General features: G+C 41.1%; 1 non-coding gene across 1 annotated transcript; it reads left to right on the forward strand.

Annotated features, from left to right (window-relative positions):
* Positions 1-6,286: 6,286 nt before the first annotated feature.
* trnas-cga (transfer RNA serine (anticodon CGA)) lies at positions 6,287-6,368 on the forward strand. Its single transcript has one exon. It is a non-coding gene; the product is annotated as a tRNA-Ser (tRNA).
* Positions 6,369-12,526: the final 6,158 nt, after the last annotated feature.

Consider the following 12,526-nt stretch of genomic DNA (forward strand, 5'->3'; position numbering starts at 1 on the left):
CATGCATGTTTCTACAATGTGGGAGGAAACCAAAGTACCCGGAGAAAAGCCACACAGGCATGGGGAGAACATGAAAACTCCAGACAGGAAGGCCTGAGTCTGAATCGAACTTTGCAGCTCTGCACTGTGAGCCTGACACGCAAACCAGCTAACCACTACGTCACTCATCACACACACTCTAGCTAGGTAGCTATCTACCCCTCTAGCGAAGCAGCTATCCCACCCTCTAGCGAGGTAGTTATCTACCCCTCTAGCTAGGTAACTATCTACCCCTCTAGCTAGGTAGCTATGTTTCCCTCTAGCTAGGTAGCTATCTATCCCTCCAACTAGGTAGCTATCCATCCCTCTAGCTAGGCAGCTATCTATCCATCCAGCTAGCTAGCTTGGTAGCTATGTATGCAGCTAGCTGGGTAGGTATCTATCCATATATCCAGCTGGCTAGGTAGCTATCTATCCATCTATCCAACTGGCTAGGTAGCTATCTATCCATCTATCCAGCTGGCTAGGTAGCTATCTATCCATCTATCCAACTGGCTAGGTAGCTATCTATCCATCTATCCAACTGGCTAGGTAGCTATCTATCCATCTAGCTAGGTAGCTATCTATCCATGTAACCATCTATCCATCTATCTATCTATCCATCTATCCAGTTAGCTAGGTAGCTATCTATCCATCTATCCATCTGGCTAGGTAGCTATCTATCCATCTAGCTAGGTAGCTATCTATCCATCTATCCAGCTAGCTAGGTAGCTATCTATCCATCTATCCATCTAGCTAGGTAGCTATCTATCCATCTATCCATTTAGCTAGGTAGCTATCTATCCATCTATCCAGAAAGCTCGGTAGCTATCTATCCATGTATCCAGTTAGCTCGGTAGCTATCTATCCAACTATCCAGTTAGCTCGGTAGCTATCTATCCATCTAGCTATCTATCCATCCTTCCAGCTAGCTAGGTAGCAATCTATCCAAAATATCCAGCTAGCTAGGTAGCAATCTATCCAAAATATCCAGCTAGCTAGGTAGCAATCTATCATCCATTTATCTAGCTAAGTAACTACATATTCATCTATCTAGCTAAGTAGCTATCTATCTAGCTAGCTATCTTTTCTTTTGCCAAAACATGGACACCACAATAATGGAAAATAACTAAATATAACATCTGTGATTTTCACAGGACAGCGCAAATGTGGGAAATTTCAATAACCTACAGACAGACAAAGTCGTGTCTTGTTTGTCATTATTTTAATTGAGTCACATTGGACCAGTCCGTTTTCTTCACCACTTATCCTCACTTGGGCCACACATGGGCTGGAGCCTCATCTAACTAATTTTGGGCGAGATACACCCTGAACTGGTCCCAGCCGATTGCACAGCACAAATAATAGCAATGATTCACACTTACATTCACACCTACAGGCAAGTTGGAAATTTTGCGGGAATGCGTGAGGGAAACCGGACCCCGGTTTGGACCCATCGACATGTGACCTGTAAGGCGACTATACCACTTAATAAAAGATTAAACTCAAGAGACTCTTACCAATTGTGGGCAGAATGACTTTTCTAAGCACATTTTAGCAGGAGTAATTTCAGCTTGTGTGGCTTTTAAGGACATTTGTGGATGAAAATCTCTTGAATTGATTGCAAGAGGAGGCGAAACCCTCTCACCCTGTTCACATCTTGTTGGTCAAAAGCCGCTCAGATTGAGAGAATAAGCGAGTTGTGTGTTTGACTATCAGCGGCAACGAGGTTAAGCGGCTCTGCTCAAATGAAAATCAACGTATTGTTTTCGGGAAATGTAGGTCACATCGCGCAGATAAAATGACACTTTTATCTCCTGCTTGTACTCGATACGTCGCCGATACGGTTGTAGGTCAATTCGTGAAGAGGTGATGAGGAACAGCTGCTTGGTTATAAGAGTGATAACTTGTGATGGCTGTTTTTCTTCCACTGATCAAAAACCTCATCCATCCATTTTCCAGGCCGCTGTATCCTCATTTGGATCTCGGGGGGAATCAAAACAATGGTTTCAGATTCGGAGAAGATGCTTTGTTGTTACTCATCCAGTTATGTATATGATTCAAATAGTTCTGAAGAGGAAAGCATACATGTTTGCAATCGATTAAAGAAGTCTCATTTTGAGGCATCTGGACTCCAATGTAGCGCCCAGAAAATGCACAAGATGGCGCCGAAGCTCCGTTGGAAATGGGCTGATTTGTCTGCTAGGGAATTTGTGTCAACTATCAGAATCAGAATGAGAATCACAAACCCTTTATTCGTCCGACAATGGGGAAATTTACAACTAGTATCAAATAGTAGTCTTGGTGCAACACACAACGATTCACCATCGCGTTATGTTTTTTCCTTCTAATTTTGTCATCAACATGAAGTTTTCATACCAAACAAAGTACCCAAAATGCATTGTGTGTCGCTTTCTCGGTCAGGGGCGTTCCAGACGTGACGTCACGTCAGGAAACAAACAGACAAACGGACAAACAGACAAATAAACAAACAAATCACGGACATTGTAGCATTGCCACAAACATAAAAATGTGTAACTAGCATTAGCCCCGCTACAAAAACAAACACAATGAAGCAGTTATTTTGCTCGATCAAGTCATTGCTAGCGATGAATGAATGAACGAATGAACGAACGAACGAACGAACGAAATTCTCATGGCTGGACAATCATCTTGGGAACCAAAAAACAGAGTTGATTATGAACGTAAATCATGTTGATAACTAGGACTGCAAATGAAAGATGATTTTAATCTGGAATTGAGTTGATCTACAGAAAACACAACGAGCGTAAAGCCAGATTAACGCAGGCAAGGGTATTACGGCACCCATCCACGCATCCCATCATGCCGCTCACAGATGAAATCAAGTCAATTGGCCTATTTTTGTCTCCTTTGAGAAGTCAAACGAAAATCCGTGTCGTATCGTCAGCCCAATGAGATATAATATCACACATAAAGAATCATTTGATTGTGTTGGCGCAGTGACATGAGATGGAAGAACATTTTTAAATATATTATTTGGGGAGCTGCGCTCATTTCACATCAGCTTTGAAGTTGGACGTTTCGGAAAGTGGAATTTCACGCTGCTAATTTTCAGGCGCCGCTTGTCACCCTGCCGCATTGTTTTCAATACAGTGATACCTCGGTTCACGAACCCCTTGGCTTACGAACTTTTCAGTTTACGAACGTTACATTTATGAAAATTTTACCTTGGCGTACAAACTATTTTTCGGGATATACACGTAGCTGCCACAATGAGTGATGTGTCCGCGAATGAGCCCGTTCTCCTAACAAGAAAATGGTAGCCGACTGTTTTGTACTCTATTCCCCGCCCTCAGTCTTCAGTTAAAGCCACGTGATTGGCCAAGAACGCAGCAGTGAGCGGGTGGGGGTTACAGACAGAAAGAGAGTGAGGCAGTTCTCCCAAAAACAAAATGGCGTCTTCGGTTAATGCCCACTTGATCGGTAAAAAAAAGCAGCAGTGGGGGGGGGGGGGGGGGTTAAACATTAAAGAGACAGGCAGACGACAGAGAGAGAGTGAAAAAACACACACACGAGAGGGAGAGACGACAGAGCTTGAAACAAAAAAACAAAAGTGAAAAAAAACTAAAATGAAATGGTGAGAAAATGGATAGAAAAAAGTCAAATTTGGACTTGTTTCAACTATGATATTTCAAAAGCAGAGTGTAGACTGGAAGGTTAAAATAGCACATCAATCAGGCTCCACAAATAACCCGCACAAGCCATCTGTACACTTGATGCAAAAAGCTATCAACTCAGCTAAACAGAACACAATTGATGAGGAACAAGGTAAAATTATCGTAGAGAAAGCACCTACAAGGGATCATTCCTCAAGATAGTGAAAGAAGAAGGCTATGTTCATCATCAAGTGTTTAAAGGACAACCAACATCATTTTTTTGTTTCCTAACTGACATCAGAAAAATATTTTATAGCATCTAAAATACCCAAAACACGCAGGCTGATATTTTTAGTCAAATGAAAAAAAACAATAAAAATGAGTTAGTGTCCCAAAACTACTTCAAAATGACCTCGGAGATGCAGAGTTTCAGAAGGTCCCGCCCCCTTGTTCGTGACGTTACGCCAGGACGTCTTGCCTTGCTCGAGAATCAAAACAAATGGCTTCAGATTCGGAGAAGATGCTTTCTTGTTACTCATCCAGTTATGAATATGATTCAAATAGTTCTGAAGAGGAAAGCATAAATGTTTGCAATCGATTAAAGAAGTCCTGTGTCATTTTGAGGTGTCTGGAATGCAATGTAGCGTCCCAGAAAATGCACAAGATGGCGCCTAAGCTCCATTGGAAATGGGCTGATTTGTCTGCTAGGAATGTGTGTCAACTACTATCAAATAGTAGTCTTGGTGCAACACACAACAATTCACCATCGCGTTATTTATATTTTCCTTCTAATTTCGAGTTCAACACGATGTTTTCAGACGAAAAAAAGTACCCAAAATGCTTTGTGTGTCACTTTCTCGCTCAGGCGTGTTCCCTCCGTGACGTCACGTCACGAATCGTCATCAACTCGAAAACAAGACTTCATAAATATTCAGCGCGAGTCTTAAAACGTAAAATATAGCTATATGCCGTGGAATCTTTGTAAAATACGCTCAGTAGAAGTCATTTGAAATGATTTTACAAATTATGGATACAACTCGTCCGGAAGCGTCTGTTGTCCTTCAAATAGTTTGCATTCAAAGCTGATTTCGGGGAGAGGAAAATGGTGGTCATTTCGATACATTCGTTTCAGTGTCACCATGTCAAACTGCAGCTCCATGAGCAACACAAACACAAGGCATGCAAATAAACATTTGTGAAGATGGTTCTTACTTTTTTTTTCCACCTCCTTTATCATCTGTTGCTTATTCCCGGAGGTTGGCCGCTCCATAGAAGTTCCAACGCTCTTGTTTTTTTTTTTTTTCCATTTGTAGATAATGACTTTCACCAAGGTTCCCCTGGAGTCTAAAAGTTGGAGAATGACAGCGGAAGTCTTTCAAAGCTAACTCATCTCAATTCCTTTTTTTGCTTATTTGTATTTCTTTGGTTTGAATTGATTTGGTTGTAGCTTTTTTTTTTTACATTGCTGTCGTCCGACTTCCATTTTGTCAAACAGGGGAATCGTTGATTGAACAGGTCTGGAGGTAATCAGGCTTGGGTGTGGTCAGTGAAAGTCAACACAGCTGCTTACCGCCAAAATGGCGTTAGCGTCTCATTCAACTCATTCACTGCCACACATGTCCATAAATGTGTCCACTCCAGTGCCAGGGTTTTTGTCATTGTCACTCGAATTGCAGTGCCCACAGAATATTGAGTTTTAGGACTACATATGCAACATTCCAAGATTCTCTTCCCTTGCTCCAATGCTACCTAGCTAGCTATTTGCTATCTATTAGCTATCTGGCTAGCTAGGCGGCTATCCCACTAGCTATCTCACTAGCTCGCTATCCATTAGCTGTCTGACTATCTGGCTAGCTATCTATTTGCTATGTATTAGCTAGCTGTCTTTCTATTTGAGTTATTTCAGGGTTGAGTGAACGCTGGCGCGTGTGGCTGCCGCTGCTCACCCGCAGAAAAACATCTAACAGTGACTGTAAAGTCACCTTAAAAGTTTTGAAAGGTGCTTATAAATGGAATGTATTATTATTATTATAAAATTGCACGCACATTCCCCCGCCCATTTCTATTGTAAGCTATCTAGCTAGCTATCCATTAGCTGGCTGGCTATCTCAGCTATTTCATTTGTATTTTTTTTTCTTGCTTTAAACTGCTATTGTGATCAATTTTGCTCATATGCTACCTAGCTATTTGCTATCTATTAGCTATCTGGCTAGCTGGGTGGCTATCTCACTAGCTATCCACTAGCTGTCCGGCTATCTAGCTGGCTGTCTGGCTAGTTATCTATTAGCTATGTGTTAGCTAGCTTCTATCTATTTGACTTAGTTCCGGGTTGAGTGAACGCCGGCGCATGTGGCTGCCGCTGCTCACCCACAGAGACATAGTAAAGTGACCTTGAGAGTTTTGAAAGCCGCTTAAAATCTCGAATGTTCATAAGTAGGGGACTGTCTATATATGTTTTATGCATGTTTTTTGGGAATGTGGGAGGAAACAGGAGCACCCGAAGAAAACCCACGCGGGCCCGGGGAGAACATGCAAACTCCACACAGGGAGGTCGGAGCTGGATTTGAACTCATGACCTCTGCACTGTGAAGTCGGCGTGGGAACCACTCGACTACCAGCCAACCTGTAACGTCACGGTGGCCGAGAGGTTAAGGCGTTGGACTCGAAATCCAATGGGGTTTCCCCGCACAGGTTCGAACCCTGTTCGTGACGTTTATTATTTAAATTAAATCAGATTGTTAAAATATATTTTGAAAATAGATCAATAGATCTCCGTGTTTGCTTTCAACATTTAGTTTATAGCAGACATACACATTCCACCATTATGTTCCTTATCCACTGGTGAAAAGGATGCTTTGATCATCCCCTCTTTCATCTAGAACTGTTTCATACAACAAATATGGTGCAGAAAATGCTTAAGATTAAATTATTGTTTCTTTGTGCTGTCATATTTTTAAGAACACAGCATTTTGAGGGGGTGGGGGTTACAGACAGAGAAATCCTCTATTCCCCGCCCCCAGTCTTCGGTTAAAGACACGTGATTGGTCAAGAACGCAGCAGTGAGGGGAGGTGGTTTAAACATCAAAGAGACAGGCAGACGACCGAGAAAGAGTGACAAAATGGATTTCAACTTTGATAGTTCTAAGGCAGTGTAGACTGCAAGGTTAAAATTCCCATCAATCAGGCTCCACAAATAACCCGCACAAGCCATCTGTAAACATGATGCAAAAAGCTATCAACCTAGCTAAACAGAACACAATTGATGATGAACTAGGTAAAATTATCACCTAGAAAGCACCTACAAGGGATCATTCCTCACGATGGCGAAAGAAGGTTACGTTCCTCATCAAATGTTTAATGCTGATGAAACCGGCCACTCCATTTCATCAAGCCATCAATGACCATCACAAAGGTAAATAAAATGACTTTAATATACAGTACAGTTTATTTAATTATAATACCATAGCACATTTCTTATACATGAAATAAGGTATATTTTGTGTAGTTTTGAGGCTAAGAAAATTGGAAAGTAGAAAATTATGTTTTATGGCAACCTGGGAACGGATTATTCTCATTTTAATGGTTTCCTATGGGAAATTATTTTTTGGGATACACACGTTTCACCTTAAACACTCTCTATGGGAACCAATTACGTTCGTAAGCCAAGGTATCAATCATCTTAAAACTATGCTATGTTACTTATTTTATCGAGGTTCAATAATCGTGAAGACAAGTCTTGTTTTTGTAGTCGAAAAGCCTTTTGCCGCTAACCCTCTAATGGCCTCCGTGCTCGCCCCGCTGCCCTCGGCATCAGATGCCGGACCTTTCATTACCCAGGCTGGAAGCAGCTTCGTTATGGCCACCTCCACTCTGCTTATTACCAAAGAATGGCCAACCAGGATTTGAATGCCTCGACGGGTCTGATGATGTCACAGGCCATAAATGAGCTTGGATGCTAGTCAGGCACATCCATGATACTGATTTCGACTGTTCCCAGCAGCGGTTGGGGGAATCAAATTAAATAAAAAGGAAACTTGAGAAACGGTTGATGTTTAATTTGGAGTTTGGGGGTAGCAAGTGGGCGGAAAAGGGGATCGGTAACACGGGGTGGGGGCGGGGGGAGACATCATTTCTGCTCACCTCGCCCTCTTGGCACCACAGGTTACTGCCGCCGTTATTGCTATTTTGGTAGAAGCATTAATAATTCCCAGTGTGCGTTGCTTGGTGAGTCATGATAAGCGGAAAAATACCAGGCGAGGCTAAAGATAGAGCTAGAGGAGAGCGTCTCGCTAACAAGATAACATCCTGACATGTTCAAAGCATCAACTGAAGACGGAGACTCCAAAGTTTGCTTGACTGATGCCGCTGACATTAGCAACAAACGTTAGCAAAAAGCCACCGGTCGCGTCGTCTCATTTGGTTCAACGCGACGGCCGTGCGAAAAATATCAATTCGATGTTTGCATTTTTATTATGGGCTTCATTTTTTTTTTACTGTTGTCACTGTCTGAAACTCATGACAAAAGTTAGCGGACACCAGGGCAGACAACTCTGAAAAGATGCCGGGCCATAAAGTTTTCACAACTTGAAACACAATAAGATGACTAATCGCAGAAAACAAACATTGTTGCGAAGTATAAATGATTTTTTTTTTAATTAAGGAAGTACCTCCCACAAATGCTCCCTTGCTTAGATTATGATAAATATGCAAATTTCCCCATTGCGGGGATATTCTGATTCTGATTCTGATTCTGATTCTGATGCCTTGCTGAAAATTTTTCTCCAGTTGTCGTTTGTCGTCATGGTGCACAATGCAATGTTTGCGTTGCATTGTCTGCTAAAAGCTACACGGACTGCTCTTCTACGCACCTTTCAGAACTCTCAAGTACACTTTACAGTCACGGTATAGTCCGAAGCACGAAACAGGCTTCTGATTGGGTGCCGTGCCGAGTATGCAAATTTACAAACGAACGTTCGTTTGGCAATTTGCATACTCCGCAAATTGCCAAACGAATGTTCTATCTATACCGTGACTGTAAAGTGTACTTGAAAGTTTTGAAAGGCGCTTTGAAAGAGTAGTCCATGTGGCTTGTCGTGATTTGCTTGTAGCTTTTGCTTTATTGAATAAAACTAACCTTTGATTTGAAAAATAATCTATTTTATCTTGAAGAAGTTGTCGGCCACCCGGACCGAGACGTTTTGGAAGTTATACGCCCGACGTAAAAGTTGGACGCCCCGGGCCTCCGGGTAGACATTATTTCAAACACTGCCGTTGTGCAGATTCAGCCTCAGCGAGGTCCCCATACAAAATTCGTCCTTCAGAGAGAAGGAAAAGGCACTGAAATTAAACTTCCACAAGAGTCTCTCCTGTTTTGGAAGGTTGGAAACATCAATGCTGATCTGATGATGCAGTCAGAGAGAGTTGTGGGGTTGGGGTGGAGGGTACTGCCTCTGTTGGCACAACCTGTCATTGTGAGTGCTTGAAATTGAGAAACCCCTTAATATGGCGCCATTTTAAGGTTGAAGCATTAAGGAGCGATGAGCTGGAAATGTTGCAATTATGAGACATGAGATTCACCCACGCTTTTTCCAAGTGACTCATTGAAGCGCACATCTCGCAGTCAGGAGAAGCAGAATGTCCCCGGCTTCACATTTGGATTGGATTGGATTGGATTTGCCTTTATTAGTCTCGCAGTGGAGAAATTTACATTTCATTTAATCGATGTTTATCTTCATGCGCTTTGAAAAAAAAAAAAACATCTCATCTAAGTCAGCGAAAAAATACATATAATTACACATATCATTCTTTTAAAAGTGAAAGTGTTGGGCAATCTTTTATTAGCTTGTTAATGGCATCTATTTGACAATCATAGCCTTGATTTAAAAAAAAAAAATATCTAATTTGAATGTATTCACAAGTTACTGAGTAATGGAGTTTTTTATTATTACTGAATATGTACTCTTACACCAGTTACTTGGAGGACTACTTTCAACTTTTACTTTTGTCATATTTGTATATGGTAGGAAGGTTAAGTAAGTGGGAAGGTTAAGTAAATAAGTAAGTAAGGAAGTAAGTAAGTAAGTAAGTAAGTAAGTAAGTAAGTAAGTAAGGAAGGAAGGAAGCAAAGGACCTTCCATCATTTCCACAATATCGCTTTAGCTGCCTCTTGTTGTGTTGATTCACATTAAAAACAGCCTAAAGTTCAGCAAATGAGTCATCTGCTAACATATAAATGTCACCGCAAGAAGAAGATGAGGAGAAAGAAGTGCAAAATGTCCAGCAAGGCCAAAACATCCTCTTTAGAAGTGACATGTCAGGGTCACCCTGCTCTATCTTCCCTCCGGGATGTCATAAAATGTCTTTTCAAAGCCCCTTTTGGTCATGCGGTCCCCAGCAGCAGCTAATTTTCGGCTATCACACTTGTTGACTCTACAAAACCAAATACCAAGTCGCACCCTTTAAAAAAAAAAGGGACTGCTGCAGTTTTGTTGATTTGTTGATTGTTGAAAGTAGAAAAGCAAAATACATTTATAAAAATTTTATCTTGGCATATGAACTTTTTTCATACACGGAGCTGCCTCAAAGAGTGATGTGTCGTTCGAGCCCGTTCTCCTAAAAGAAAATGGCAGCCGACTGTTTTTATCCTCTATTCTCCGCCCCCAGTCTTCGGTTAAAGCCGCGTAATTGGTCAAGAACGCAACAGTGAGGGGAGGTGGTTTAAACATTAAAGAGACAGGCAGACGACAGTGAGAGAGTTTGATAGTTCAAAGACAGAGTGTAGACTGCAAGGTTAAAATATCCTATCAATCAGGCTCCACAAACAACCCGCACAAGCCATCTGTACACTTGATGCAAAAAGCTAAACCCAACTAAACAGAACACATTTGATGAGGAACTAGATAAAATTATGACAGAGAAAGCACCTACAAGGGATCATGCCTCAAGATGGTGAAGGAAGAAGGTTACATTTCATAGGTCCATCCAAAAAAACTTCTTCTTTTCCTTTCGGCTTTTCCCTTCAAGGGGTCACCACAGCAAATTCGTGTCCTCCATCTTTAGAGGTTTGATATGCATGTTTGTTTTGGCCAAGCTTTTATGCCGGATGGCCTTCCTGACACAACCCTCTGTATTAATACCTTTGTGGCTACAGAACAAGCAACTCGCTCAGTAACATAGATGGCTACCTGGCTGGCTATCTAGCTAGCCAGCTGACCAGCTGGCTGGCTAGCTATCTATTAGCTGTCTATTAGCTACCTTACTGGTTCAATGGCTGTCTATTAGCTAGCTATTTAGCCAGCTATATGTTAGCTATCTAGCTGGCTAGCTAGCTATCTATGAGCTATCTATTAGCTAAATCGCTAGCTTTCTGTCTGAGTTACTTCCGGGTTGAGTAAATGCTGGCGCGTGTGGCTGCCGCTGCTCACCCACAGAAAAACTTTATCCTGTAAAGTGACGTTGAGAGTTTTGAAACGCGCTTATGAATTACATGTATAATAATAATAATAATAATAATAATAATAATAATTATTATTATTATTATTATTATTATTATTATTATTATTATAAAATGGTCTATGCTAACCGTTTGATGACAATGCTCTGATCTTAGCCTAAATTGAACTGTGTAGTCCCTCTTTGCAATTTTTTGATGATGATACTAGTGCAGCGTGTTCTACCGGAAACAAATTCCTTGTGTGTACTACATACTTGGCAATAGAGATTATTCTGACTCTGATCTTACCATGAAATGGGCATCTCGACATTACATCACAAATAGAACTTCAAAGTAATGCTTTATCTTCCATTCCCATCATAATAAATAATAAATAACGAAAGCAGTTATTTCTAAACTGTTCAATTTGCAAATGGCAAAACTATCCCCGCAAAACTTTAAACATTTGTCAGTGGTGAAATCCGTGACTGACTGACTGCCATTAAACCAAATATCCGTAGAGCTAAAATCCTCATCCTCCCTCCACTTCTGTGTGCCCCCTGCCTGTAGGGGGTACAGGGCTTTCAGCCGCTCTGCCCCTGAAGTCTGGAAATCGTTTCCCCCCCCAACATCCGTAATACTGATTCTTTTTCCACCTTCAAATCCTATGTCAGAACCAACCTATTTAAAATCATAGTCTCTGTATAGGTACATCCAAAAAAACACAAATACTCAAGTGGTTTTGGCAATTTATACAACCTTTGTAGATAGTACATTTGCCGCACAATTCAGTTAGTAGGAGTTTGAATCTCAGCTCCGTATTTTCAACAGGTTCTTCCTTTCCTAATTGCGAAAGCATGCCATGGAAAATTCCAACGTTTTTTACTATAGGTGTGAATGTAAACACTTAATGTTTATGTTTAGTGATGATGGCATTGGTATATTCCCCTTTTGGCGGACTTGGTATTTTTTTTGTAATTTCCAACGCACGGCAATGCATATGTTTTGTCTGACTTGATTGTCCAACAAATGGCTTGGCTATAATTTCAACCATAGACAGTGATACCTTGGCTTACGAACTTACTTAATTGGTTTCCAGAGTGTGCAAGGCGAAAAGTGTGTATCCCAAAAATTAATTTCCCATCGGAAACCATTAAAATAAGAATAATCCGTTCCGAGGTCCCCATAAAACATAATTTTCCACTTTCTAATTTTCTAAGCCTTAAAACTACACAAAATATACCTTATTTTATGTATAATAAATGTGCTATGGTATTATAATTAAAGAAATAAACTGTACTGTATAATAAAGCCGTTTTATTGACCTTTGTGATGGTTGTTGATGGCTTGATGGAATGGAGTGGCCGGTGTCCTCAGCATTAAACACTTGATGAGGAACGTAACCTTCTTCTTTCACCATCTTGAGGAATGATCCGTT

Source organism: Hippocampus bargibanti, linkage group LG03, assembly GCF_051943395.1.
Source record: "Hippocampus bargibanti isolate YZ-2025 linkage group LG03, ASM5194339v1, whole genome shotgun sequence".
NCBI lineage: Eukaryota > Metazoa > Chordata > Actinopteri > Syngnathiformes > Syngnathidae > Hippocampus > Hippocampus bargibanti.